Raw genomic sequence first — 11,691 nt, 5'->3', positions numbered from 1 at the left:
GGGCGATCAATTCACATATGGTGTCCAGGACACAGCTGGGGGCCAAGGGGGGTCTATAACAACTTCTACCTTAGCTTCTAAATGCCACCCCTATTGATTAACCAATGAGAATGTACATTTAATTAGCTGAACTTTACTTTGTTAATTAGACCAGGTAATACTATGGAAAACATTATTTAAGTTACTTACATTTATTAGTTTAAATTACCATATTTAGTTTTTTATTTTTTATTTTTTTTATTTTTTATTTCACCTTTATTTAACCAGGTAGGCTAGTTGAGAACAAGTTCTCATTTGCAACTGCGACCTGGCCAAGATAAGGCATAGCAGTGTGAACAGACAACACAGAGTTACACATGGAGTAAACAATTAACAAGTCAATAACACAGTAGAAAAAAGTCAAGTACACGTTAGTTTAAAAGACAGAGCAGCATCAAATAGAACATGATTAGAGTTTCTACTTATAGTAATTAGGGAGACTGAATGCATGCGTGAGCAGCAGGCCAATTATCTAACTCACCACACCTGGCTGCAACCTGAGCAATCAACTTGGTAGCAAACCATTAAGGTCAGGCTCATCTAAAATGGTAGAGGCCCCTCTATCTGCGCTATAACTTCACTACGGCAAGTAAAAAGGGTCAAGGGGTCAGAGGACCTAGATGACAGAAGTGAGGGAGAGACTTGAAGCTGTGGCTAGCGATCAATCGTTGATCAACAAACAATCAAACTGTTCTCGGTGTGGCGGTGGTTCGGCACTGGGTCAAAGATGGTACGAGATGGTGATGGAGATGAAAGTGAAGCAAGTATGGAGTATAGTGGTACAAATAAATGTAGGAGTAAGAAAGAGAAATGAAGCGAGAGAGAAAGGGAGTAATGGTTTGAAGGGGAGCGAAGGGGAGCGAAAGGTCTATGGAGGCAGAAAAGGATGTTTGAGGAGAGCAACATAGCTTCCAACGCTAGCAGCAGTTCAGAGGTAGAGCGTGCCCAGGAAGGGCAAGATAATTTGAGGGGAGCATGGAGGTGAGGAGGCGCATATCGTGATTCTGAACTTTAGGGAGGAAGGGGAAGTTGGGGCAATGAGTTGACGGCTGTGATAAAAGAGTTGATTGGGGAAGTTGTCCATGCTAAAGTGTTCAGAGACGGTAGCTTGTTGGTGTTCTGTAAGGACATGGCACAGAGGGGAAAAGTATAAGGTGGTGTCAAGCAGCTGGACTCATCAAGCAGGGAAACAGTGGATTAAATGGGTGATACCAGGAGTGGCGGGTGATGGCCGAGGGGCCAGAATTGATTTAGCCATAGGAAGAGAGTCTGCCTTGGACCTCACTCTGGTATCTAGTGTGATGGTGGGAATCTGTGAGTGGGAGGTATTGGAGGAGTTGACAGTAGGGAGTGATCATTACCCCATAGTGTTCCCAGTAGGGAGGAGGAGGTGTCAGTGGCTGGAGTAGGCAGGTGGGTGTTTGGAAGGGCAAGGTGGGCTCAGTTTCAGGAGCTGAGTGAGCAGGTGATGGCTCAGGTGGATATGAGAAGAAGTGGATAGTATGAATAACTGGGTGAGAAGTGTTAGTGGGGGCAGCTACTAAGGCTGTACCTAAGAGTTCAGGGAGGAGGAGGAAAGCAGTCCCATGGTGGATGGAGGAGTGTGGGGCAATGGTGAGGAGTTGGAACAGGGCATTTAGGGTACTGAAAAGGACTCATAACTTCCAACATCTGATTCAGTATAAGCAGGCCCTGGTGAGGAGAACTACCCTTCAGGTAAAGAGGTCATGTTGGCGTCGGTTCTGTGACACCATTGGAAGGGGCGACACCCGTGGGAGAAGTGTGGGAGATGATTAAGAGGATGAGTGAGTGGGATTATCCAGTATTGACGAGTGGGAAGGATGTGGCAGTAATAGATGATGGCCAAACTATTTGTCCAAGTGCTTAGCTCCACAAATATGTCAGAGGAGGGGGAGAGAGAACGAGAGAGGAGCATCCTGGAGTGCTGGATAGGAGGGAGGATGTAAATGATGCGTTGAATGCACCATTTACCATGACAGAGGTGAAAAGGGCAGTAGATAAGGCTGGGTTAACTTCACCTGGGAAAGATGAGGTGTGCCATGCTATGTTGGCCCATCTTTGTGATGAGGCACAGGATAAGGTGTCGGTGTTGTACAACAGAGTGTGGGAGGAGGGGAACTACCAGGCAGCTGGAAGGAGGCAGTAGTGTAAACAAGCCAGGGAAGGACCCAATGAGGTCAACAAGCTATCGGCCAATAGCTTTATCATCACATGTATGTAAGATTACGGAGAGGCTAACTTTCTTCCCAGAGTGCAGGGGGCTAGTATCGCCACATCAGAGTGGACATCAGAGTGGGTTCAGGAAGGGGAGCGGAACCATGGACCCAGTGCTCTTCTTAGAAGCAGAGGTCAGGAAGGCTCAGGTCAACAAGGAGGCAGTTGTAGCTGTCTTTGTTTGATGTGGAGAAGGCATATGATATGATTTGGAAGGAGGGGTTGTTAATCAAGCTTGGTATTATGGGGGTAGGAGGAAGAATGTACAACTGGATAGAAGATTTCCTGTTCCTGGTGAGGGTGGGGAAGTCGATCCGGCAGCTACCTGGTGGATAACGGTACACCACAGGGGAGCGTGATTAGTCCTCTGTTGTTCTCAATCATGAGCAATTATGTTTACTCTCAGGTAAGGATAGATATTGGGAGGTTGACTTTTGCAGATGATGGGACCTTATGGAAGAAATGTGCCATACATAGTCAGGAAGGTACAGGAAGCAAATTATGAGGTAGAGCGATAGCATTAATGTGGGGATTCAGGTTCTCTGTAGAGAACTCTGTGTTCTTTACCAGGTGAATGGTGGGAGATGAGGTATGCTTGAGGTTATATGGGAGAAACTTGGAGAGAGTGGGGGCCTTCAGGATCCTTCGAGTATACGTTGACTGACCTGGGCAGAACACGTTGAGAGAGTTGTGGGAAAGTGTAAGAAGGTGCTAAATGTGATGCGCTGTCTGACGGGGAAGGAGTGGGGGAGCTGGGCATTCCTCATTGAGGACCATGTATGTTGCATTGATCCGGTCTCACGGGGAAGGAGTGGGGGGCTGGGCGTTCCTCATTGAGGACCATGTATGTTGCATTGATCCGGTCTCACGGGGAAGGAGTGGGGGGGCTGGGCATTCCTCATTGAGGACCATGTATGTTGCATTGATCCGGTCTCACGGGGAAGGAGTGGGGGGCTGGGCGTTCCTCATTGAGGACCATGCATGTTGCATTGATCCGATCTGTAATAGACTATGGCAGTGTAGCGTATGGTTCAGCAGGCCGGACCTCATTGCAAAGGCTATATCGTACAGGGGCAAGGACTCAGAATATGTAGTGGTGTGTTTCGGACCACCTGTGTCTGAACTACAGGTGGAGCTGGGGGGGATATGCCATTGCAGATTAGGAGACAGCAGCTGGCAATTAATTATTGGATCAACCTACAGGGACATGGGGTGTCTCATCCTGCGAAAGGGATTTTACAGGCATGCTGGGAACATGAGCGAAGTCAGAACATGAGCTTTGGGTGGGTGGGCAATACCCAGGTGAAGGAGATGGGACTGTATGGAAGGGAGTTTAGTCCAATGGTAGCTATTCCTGTGAATCCACCATGGTTACTCCCACCCCCAGTAGTTGATCTAGAAGTGTTGGAGAGACTACAGAAAGACATGATGTTTTAGAGACGTCTGGATACTGTGTATCAGGATTTTGTAGCCATTTACACATATGGTTCAAAAGATCCAAGGACAGGACGTACTGGGTCAGCATTTGTAGTGCAGGAATGTGGGGTGGCAGTCAGGAAATGTATTACAGATCATCTGGCTGTATATATGGCGGAGCTGATGGCCATACTGTTGGGCTTGCAGTGGGTGGAGGAAGTCAAGCCAGACAGAGTAGTTATTTGCTCTGATTCATGTGCAGTGTTGATGAGTCTTTAGTCCTTTAGCTCACATAGCAGACAAGACCTGCTTTATGAGGTGCTACAAACCTATTGCAAGATTAGACAAATTAGTATACAGATAATATTTACTTGGGTCCCAGCCCATGTGGGCGTGGAGGGCAACGAGGCAGTTGGCTAAACAAGCACTTAGTAGTGGGGATGTTGGGGTTGTAGTTCCAATGAGCAAGGCAGAGGCAAAAAGCCTGATATGGACCGTGATGGTGCAGAGATGGCAGGAGCAGTGGAAGAGAGATACTAAGGGCAGGGAATTATTTAAAGTACAAAGGAGTCGGGGAGGCCGGCAGGAAGGGATCTAAGAGAGGAGGCTATTTTTACAAGATTAAGGGTGGGACATAGCCAGTTGAAAAATACCTTAAATGTGATGGGAAAGCATCCAACAGGAAAGTGCGATTATTGCCAGGAAACAGAGACCATGGAGCATATATTGCTACACAGTGGGCAGTGTCAAAGGGAAAGAGAGGCTGAGCTCTAGTATGAGGGAGTAGGGGACAAAGGAAATGAGTTTAAAGAGTATATTGAGTAGAATGTCATTATATATAAACTCAAATATTTTAGATTTTTTTTAAGAGCAACATGACTGGCAGGTAGGATTTAGTTTCTCCCGGTCTCTGGCCCATACTCCAGTACAGTAGGGGTCGGTAATGCACCATAATGTTGGATGCCAACTGCCAATAAACCACAATGAAGAAGTAAAATGGTACATAACTATGCATGGCAATGAACTAGTGCACTTTTTCCAAATCACACTGTATAGCATTTTAGATTATAATATTAAAATATAATAGACCAGGCTAAGGCTGCACCATTACATGCCCAAGTTATCAAACTCACCTTGGTATCCACAATGCCAGGAGAAGATGAAGTAAAGTATCACACTGTCCCCATATACCATCCAGGTGTAGAGATCAGTGAGTGACTGAGTGAAATGCCTTATCCCTAATACGTACCTTTCAGAGAGGGGACCGGGTCAGGTGAAAAGACATGGCTGCATTTTATGTTGTCTAGTCACCTGGGGTGTGTTCAGTTCGCCTCAACGGTTGCTACGTTGCGTGATGGTTTGTACTGTATGACACGTTTTCCCAAAATGGTGCGCACCGTTCTTTAACAACCTTCGATGTACGTTTGGTACCATTTGGTGGTTGTGGCGAGGTGTGGCCTGATCAATACGGGTGTGAAATGGAAGTGAATGAGGGAAAATTATCGGAGGTGGCATGTGCAGTAAAGTTCTCGGAGCTTGCACCGATGGTCAGGATAAAGTTTAGTCTGACGGTAGGCGTGACATTTTTTGACAAAGTGGACCCCTGCCTTTTTGCTGATCCATATGTGGTTTAAGGGTGGGTGAAAACAAAGTTGGGTGCAGTGGAATCGGTGAAGGTAACCCGAAGTGGTCTTGTGATAATTGTTTGTGTTTCTGCCGGTCAGAGGGAGCGGGCGCTTCACGCCACACTAATTGGGACGAGAGCTGTGACTTGTTTTGCTCTCAAGAAAAGGGCACCATTGAAATGAGTGATTACTGGGTAGCAGTAAATGTGAAAGTGGACCAGCTGAAGGGAAAGATTCCCGGTGTTTGTGATGCTTGTCGTTTGGTGTGACGCAAACTGGTGGTGTGACGCAAACATGGTGGTGTGACGCAAACATGGTGGTGTGAATGGTAAAACAGAAGAGTCATTGTCTGTTCTTTTGAGTTTTGATGTTCAGTATTTGCCTGACAAACTGATGTTAGGAAAGGTCAGTTATCCCGTACAAACATTGGTGCCGAATCCATTACGTTGTTACAGATGTCAAGCTTATGGGCATGTGGCAGCAGTGTGTAGGTGTGAGGTTCCTAGGTGTGAGAAGTATGCAGAAGTTCATGAAACAAAGGAATGTATGGGTGCCTATGGGCCTGGGGATCAGAAGTGTCTGATGAGAGACAGGTTGAGGTTACCAGGGTTAGAGTAGTGTTGAGGAAGATGGGTCAAGGGGAAGGGATCCTGAGAGGATTTGTGTGAGTAGTAGATCTGTGCCATCACAGAGGGATAGGTCATTGAGTGATATACTGTATGCTTCAGTAAGACTGGCTTTTTAGCGCTCATCAATGGACCGATGGACTGCAGAGATGGAGCTTAAGTCACAGAAAAAAGAGGTTGTGGTGGCAGCTGCAGCGGAGTATTTAGGTGTACGAGATTTGACCAGTTACAGGGTGTTTTGAGTGGTGGTGTCCCATCCTCCCAGGCCATTGGCCTGAGGTAGGACCAGATAGGTTTGAATAGGGTGGTGGGTTTTTAATGTGTAGGGTTAGATGGCAGGGTTTGTATTTTTCCCCTTTTTCCACTCAAAGTATAAGGGATTTATACCCTTGTGTTAGATGAATTTGGTAACTATGTGTTCATTAACCAATTCAATTAAAACACTCTGTCTGTTTCTAAGAATTTGTAAGGTTCTTATTTGCATAAAATGGACAGAGACCAGCCACTAAATTAGCCAATAGTGTTTATTCTTGTTAGCTCTGCCCATCATTTCATGTACATTGGTTATATACCTCTCATTTCGTCATAAATGTCCCTCCTCCTCCCTGACAATGACAAAGCTGCTTTTCAATTCCATTCCAACACATACATATTGCTTATCATATGCTACCACATGTTACACAATCTACTGCAAGCCCAATGGTTTCTCCCCTCCCTGGTTGGGGACGAGACATATTTCCTGTTGTTAGTTTCACTGTGGTCACAAGTTGTCTGTCACAAGTTGTCTGTTAACACTTCCTCTTTGCCTATGTACAAACATTCTTCATCAGACAGGGTATAATTATATTAGTTATAATTCTACGTTAAATGTATACATCATTTAGTCATTATTCATAAAAATCCCATAACACCTTGTCTAGTTGGTGGAGGAAATGCAACATTTATTGGATGCCAACCGCCGTTACACCTCATCGAAGAAGAAGCTACGTCACATCCTTTTTCACGATGGCGGGTGATTTAACTCCGAGGTTTAGACGATTGAACAGTCAAACACGGAGGCTTTGTGAAAATGTTCAACCAGGTGAGAAATTAACATGAAAATACTTAGGTTATAAACCGTAACAAGCTTTCAACTTTTTGTTTTCATATCCAAAAACACAGCCAGCGTGCAAAGCTGTGTTCACTCATCTGACTAGCCTAACGTTAGCTAGTTAACCTCGTTGGTTAAACTGCTAGCTAAGCCATTATAAACACATTACATTCTAACTTAGCTAGCTACATGTCATGTTTTATGGCTTATGGCCACAACCCTTATATTTTACACAACTGAGTATACTGAAGTTAAACGAACATACTAGAGGCTTGTAATTAATATTGGAGTGAAGGGTAACGTTAGCTAACTAACTAGATTCAGGAAGGTGACGTCATCACACACGGCGTGGCGACATCCCACAAAAATCAACAACCCCCCTCAAAAATCTGAACTGACAGGATCCAACAGCTGTCTTGGCAGATTTGAACTCTATCGTATTGTTGTTGTTTTATTTATTTATTTTGCATGCAGTCGCCATACTGTTGATGAAATATGTCTGCGTCTACTACCTGAATATGTCATCACATAGGATTCTCTGGGCCCTTCCACGCTACACAGCTGTGGCTCAACATCCTCCAGGCACTGCAGATACAGGTGGAGGTGCGACGTGGCGGCGCCATCTGTGTGTGCACCCTGACTGTTTCATGGGCTCGGATGCTGTAGACGCTGTGTTCAGCTACCTGATGCATAACGTCTTCTTCTGTGCCAGCGAGGTGTCACGTCTCAAGGCTCTGCCAGGCGCTCATGGAGGCCAAGGTGTTTGAGGCGGTGGGGACCAAGCTGTTCCTCCAGGACTAGGAGGCCACTTTCGAGGACACGGGCTGCAGCCTCTACCGTTTCCAGGACTGCAGCTCGCTGCCCGGCTCAGCCATTAAGGCTGGGAAGGATGGGGACACAGAGAATATGGCCCCTGAGGACTTAGTGGGGAAGAGGAAGAAAGGCTCTAGGTTTGTCTGAGTCACAAACATGCACACCCATTCTCATTCTTTATTTTTCTTTCTCACACACGGTTTTACTATACTACATCATCACTGCTCTCTCTCTGCAGACTGAGTGAGCTGAGGACCATCTCCAACCCCCTGGCGCTGGGCCCCTCAGACCGGAGGGTGGAGAGGCTGCTGAAGATCATCAACCTGCAGCCCTCCCTCCCTAAGGCCATTACCAAAGCCCCCACCACCATCTTCCTTTCAAAGACAGGTGAGATGACAAAGCCTGGCTGTCTCCACCTGGCCATGTTGGAAATTACTATATTAGAAAAGATAATGTACTTTTCTTTTTTCCTATTTTCCATTCTTTGTATCCCTCCATCCCTCTTTTCCCCCTCCCTTTGTCTTGTCCTCCCTTTTTCTCCCTTATTTTTTTCTTTCCCACTCTTGCTTGTCATTCTAGCCCCCTCTCTCCCTTCTCCCCTGTCCTCAGTGGTGGTGGAGGAGGTGTGGAAGCAGCAGACGTTGCTGCAGACGGTGGAGCTACCCGTGCTGGACTGCATCCTGGCGACTCCGACCCGGGGGGCCCAGCCCCGTCCCCAGGCTGCCGCCCTGCAGCTGCTGCAGAGCCACCACCAGGACCTGGTCATCTCCAACACCTGCCTGGACCGTGAGCTGCCCCAGACCCTCAACCTTCCCGAGTTAGTACCTAACCAGCCGCCGTATGATTTAATGGAAAAGATACTAGGAATTGTAAGCATTATTTTGTTGGTCAAAACCAGGGATTGGACCCGGTTTATGGAACAGAACACTGAAAAAGTCATTTGAGGAACGGAAACTGAACTGGGAATGAAAGTGATCTCGTGTTCCGGGAAACAGAAACATTATTTTCAAATCTTTTAGAATGGGTTAATAATGTTATTTTTGTTCCAAAAATATTCTTAATATCTAGTATATAATTTGGTATAAAGTTATAATGCAAGTAATGGCCTAAACACATTCCAGTTCATGTCATGATGTTCAGTGCTTCAAGCCAAGCTTGTCTCTCTTTCTCCCCCTACCGGTAATAGTGCAGGCGCGAGATGCGACTAAAATATCTGACCAATCAACATGTAAAGAACTAGCTTACGCTTCCATAGAAAGCTTCTCCATCAATGCTAATTTGTTGAGTAAATGAATTAGCTATTTTGTAAAAACTGTTGATTTCACTGAATGAAAAGGAACTATATGAACCGGTTCAGAACTTTTTCTGGTCGGAAACCTGGAACGGAACACATTTTTAAAATTTTGGTTCCAACCCCTGGTCAAAACATTAACAACCTCCCATTAAATTATATTTAAGCTCTTTTGACATTAAAAGAAGGCCCTGAAGTTGGCTTCCTCTCCCTGTGACACTGTAGGCTGGACGCATGGCTGGTGGCAGCCGCCGACTGCAGGACATTTCTGAAGGTCATCGTGCAGAATAAAGAGCTATCTCGTACCCAGAGCGAGAGGCTGCTGATGTTTCTGATGGACAACCACACTCAGCTCTTTAAGGTAGGCACCTGAAATCCCTGATCCTCTTCCCTGGCCCTCTTCTGACAGACCTTCGCCCGCAGTTCTCCGATACCAAAATAAACAAGTTTAGGGCTGCATTGTTGAATGGAAATAGTAGCTACAGAGGGAGGCTTTAAAGTCAGGATTTGGACACCTTGCCTTTTTAAAGTCAGGCATCAGAAGACTTAATACTGCACCCTATTCTCAAGAGTGTAATCTGTACTCCAACGGCAGGGAGGAGTTACTCCAACGGCAGCGAGGAGGTACTCCAACGGCAGGGAGGAGGTACTCCAACGGCAGGGAGGAGGTACTCCAACGGCAGGGAGGAGGTACTCCAACGGCAGGGAGGAGGTACTCCAACGGCAGGGAGGAGTTACTACAACGGCAGGGAGGAGTTACTACAACGGCAGAGAGGAGTTACTCCAACGGCAGAGAGGAGTTACTCCAACGGCAGGGAGGAGTTACTCCAACGGCAGGGCGGAGGTACTCCAACGGCAGGGAGGAGGTACTCCAACGGTAGGGAGGAGGTACTCCAACGGCAGGGAGGAGTTACTCCAACGGCAGGGAGGAGTTACTCCAACGGCAGGGAGGAGTTACTCCAACGGCAGGGAGGAGTTACTCCAACGGCAGGGAGGAGGTACTCCAACGGCAGGGAGGAGGTACTCCAACGGCAGGGAGGAGGTACTCCAACGGCATGGAGGAGGTACTCCAACGGCAGGGAGGAGGTACTCCAACGGCAGGGAGGAGTTACTCCAACGGCAGGGAGGAGTTACTCCAACGGCAGGGAGGAGGTACTCCAACGGCAGGGAGGAGGTACTCCAACGGCAGGGAGGAGTTACTCCAACGGCAGGGAGGAGTTACTCCAACGGCAGGGAGGAGTTACTCCAACGGCAGGGAGGAGTTACTCCAACGGCAGGGAGGAGTTACTCCAACGGCAGGGAGGAGTTACTCCAACGGCAGGGAGGAGGTACTCCAACGGCAGGGAGGAGGTACTCCAACGGCAGGGAGGAGGTACTCCAACGGCAGGGAGGAGGTACTCCAACGGCAGGGAGGAGGTACTCCAACGGCAGGGAGGAGGTACTCCAACGGCAGGGAGGAGGTACTCCAACGGCAGGGAGGAGGTACTCCAACGGCAGGGAGGAGGTACTCCAACGGCAGGGAGGAGTTACTCCAACGGCAGGGAGGAGTTACTCCAACGGCAGGGAGGAGGTACTCCAACGGCAGGGAGGAGGTACTCCAAGAGATCCAAACAACATTGCGAGTGAGTTCAATCCAACTTGTGTACATTCAGGCCCACTTGATACATAATTTTAGGACTTGGTGATCTACAGTATATGCCCTTTTGTGCTTATGCTATTATCATAACAGTACTACATAAAATAGTGAGTCGTCCCTACTCTTCAGTAATGAAATAAACCACCATCAGTGTGGTGTTCACTAGGCACGAAATGAAATAAAACCGACTGAAACGGGCAGGAACTACCAATGAGAAGCTCATTTCCGTTTTCCGTGATGTGTTCCCTAATAAATACACCTCTGTATTGACGCCCTTCTCCTCATTATGTTGCAGTGTTTACGTTCTGCCAGCAGGTGTCGCTGCAGCAGTATGAGGATCAGTGCGAGGCGGCAACCCTGGAGAGCCTGAAGCAGCTGATCAGGGACATCAGCCTGAGCAAGGCCCTGTCTGTCAAGGAGAGGAGGAGGCTGGTCAAGGAGTTCCAGAAGCACCATCCATAGTCTTCCTCCAACACTTCTCCTCCACTTTCTAGGGGGGGAAAGGGAATGTAATGAGTGGTGGTAGACCCAATCCAAAATCAAACCTTACCCCCGCCATGCCTTTGTAGTTTTGGAAGGTTTGGATTAGTTATAAGCAATTCCAGGTATAAGTGTTCCACTTACCAATCAGAGGGTAAGGTCATTCCAGGGCTATGTTCAGTTGCTAAATGTTCTTGAACATTACAGATTGAAATGAGCCGATGTGATTCCTTATTCTACATGTCAGAGGCATGTTTGATCTACATAGCGTATTTATATCTGAACGTTCAATCCTGCTGAACGTGCCCCTGGTCTACACAAGGGCATACTGCATAGAGGGGTTAATTTTGGAATTGGGCAGTAGGGATCCTTGTCGCCTTAACAAGCGCGTTTGTTCTTCGTTATGCCAACATTTTCCACAGTGCTGGCAATAGTTTTGT

General features: G+C 47.2%; 1 pseudogene; it reads left to right on the top strand.

Annotated features, from left to right (window-relative positions):
- Positions 1-6,889: 6,889 nt before the first annotated feature.
- On the top strand, positions 6,890-11,265 carry LOC139379576 (DEP domain-containing protein 4-like; annotated as a pseudogene).
- The last annotated feature ends 426 nt before the right edge of the window (positions 11,266-11,691 follow it).

This window comes from Oncorhynchus clarkii, chromosome 21, assembly GCF_045791955.1.
Source record: "Oncorhynchus clarkii lewisi isolate Uvic-CL-2024 chromosome 21, UVic_Ocla_1.0, whole genome shotgun sequence".
Classification (NCBI taxonomy): Eukaryota; Metazoa; Chordata; class Actinopteri; order Salmoniformes; family Salmonidae; genus Oncorhynchus; species Oncorhynchus clarkii.
Note: the sequence above shows the minus strand (reverse complement) of the source record. Positions and strands in the feature narration are given on the sequence as shown.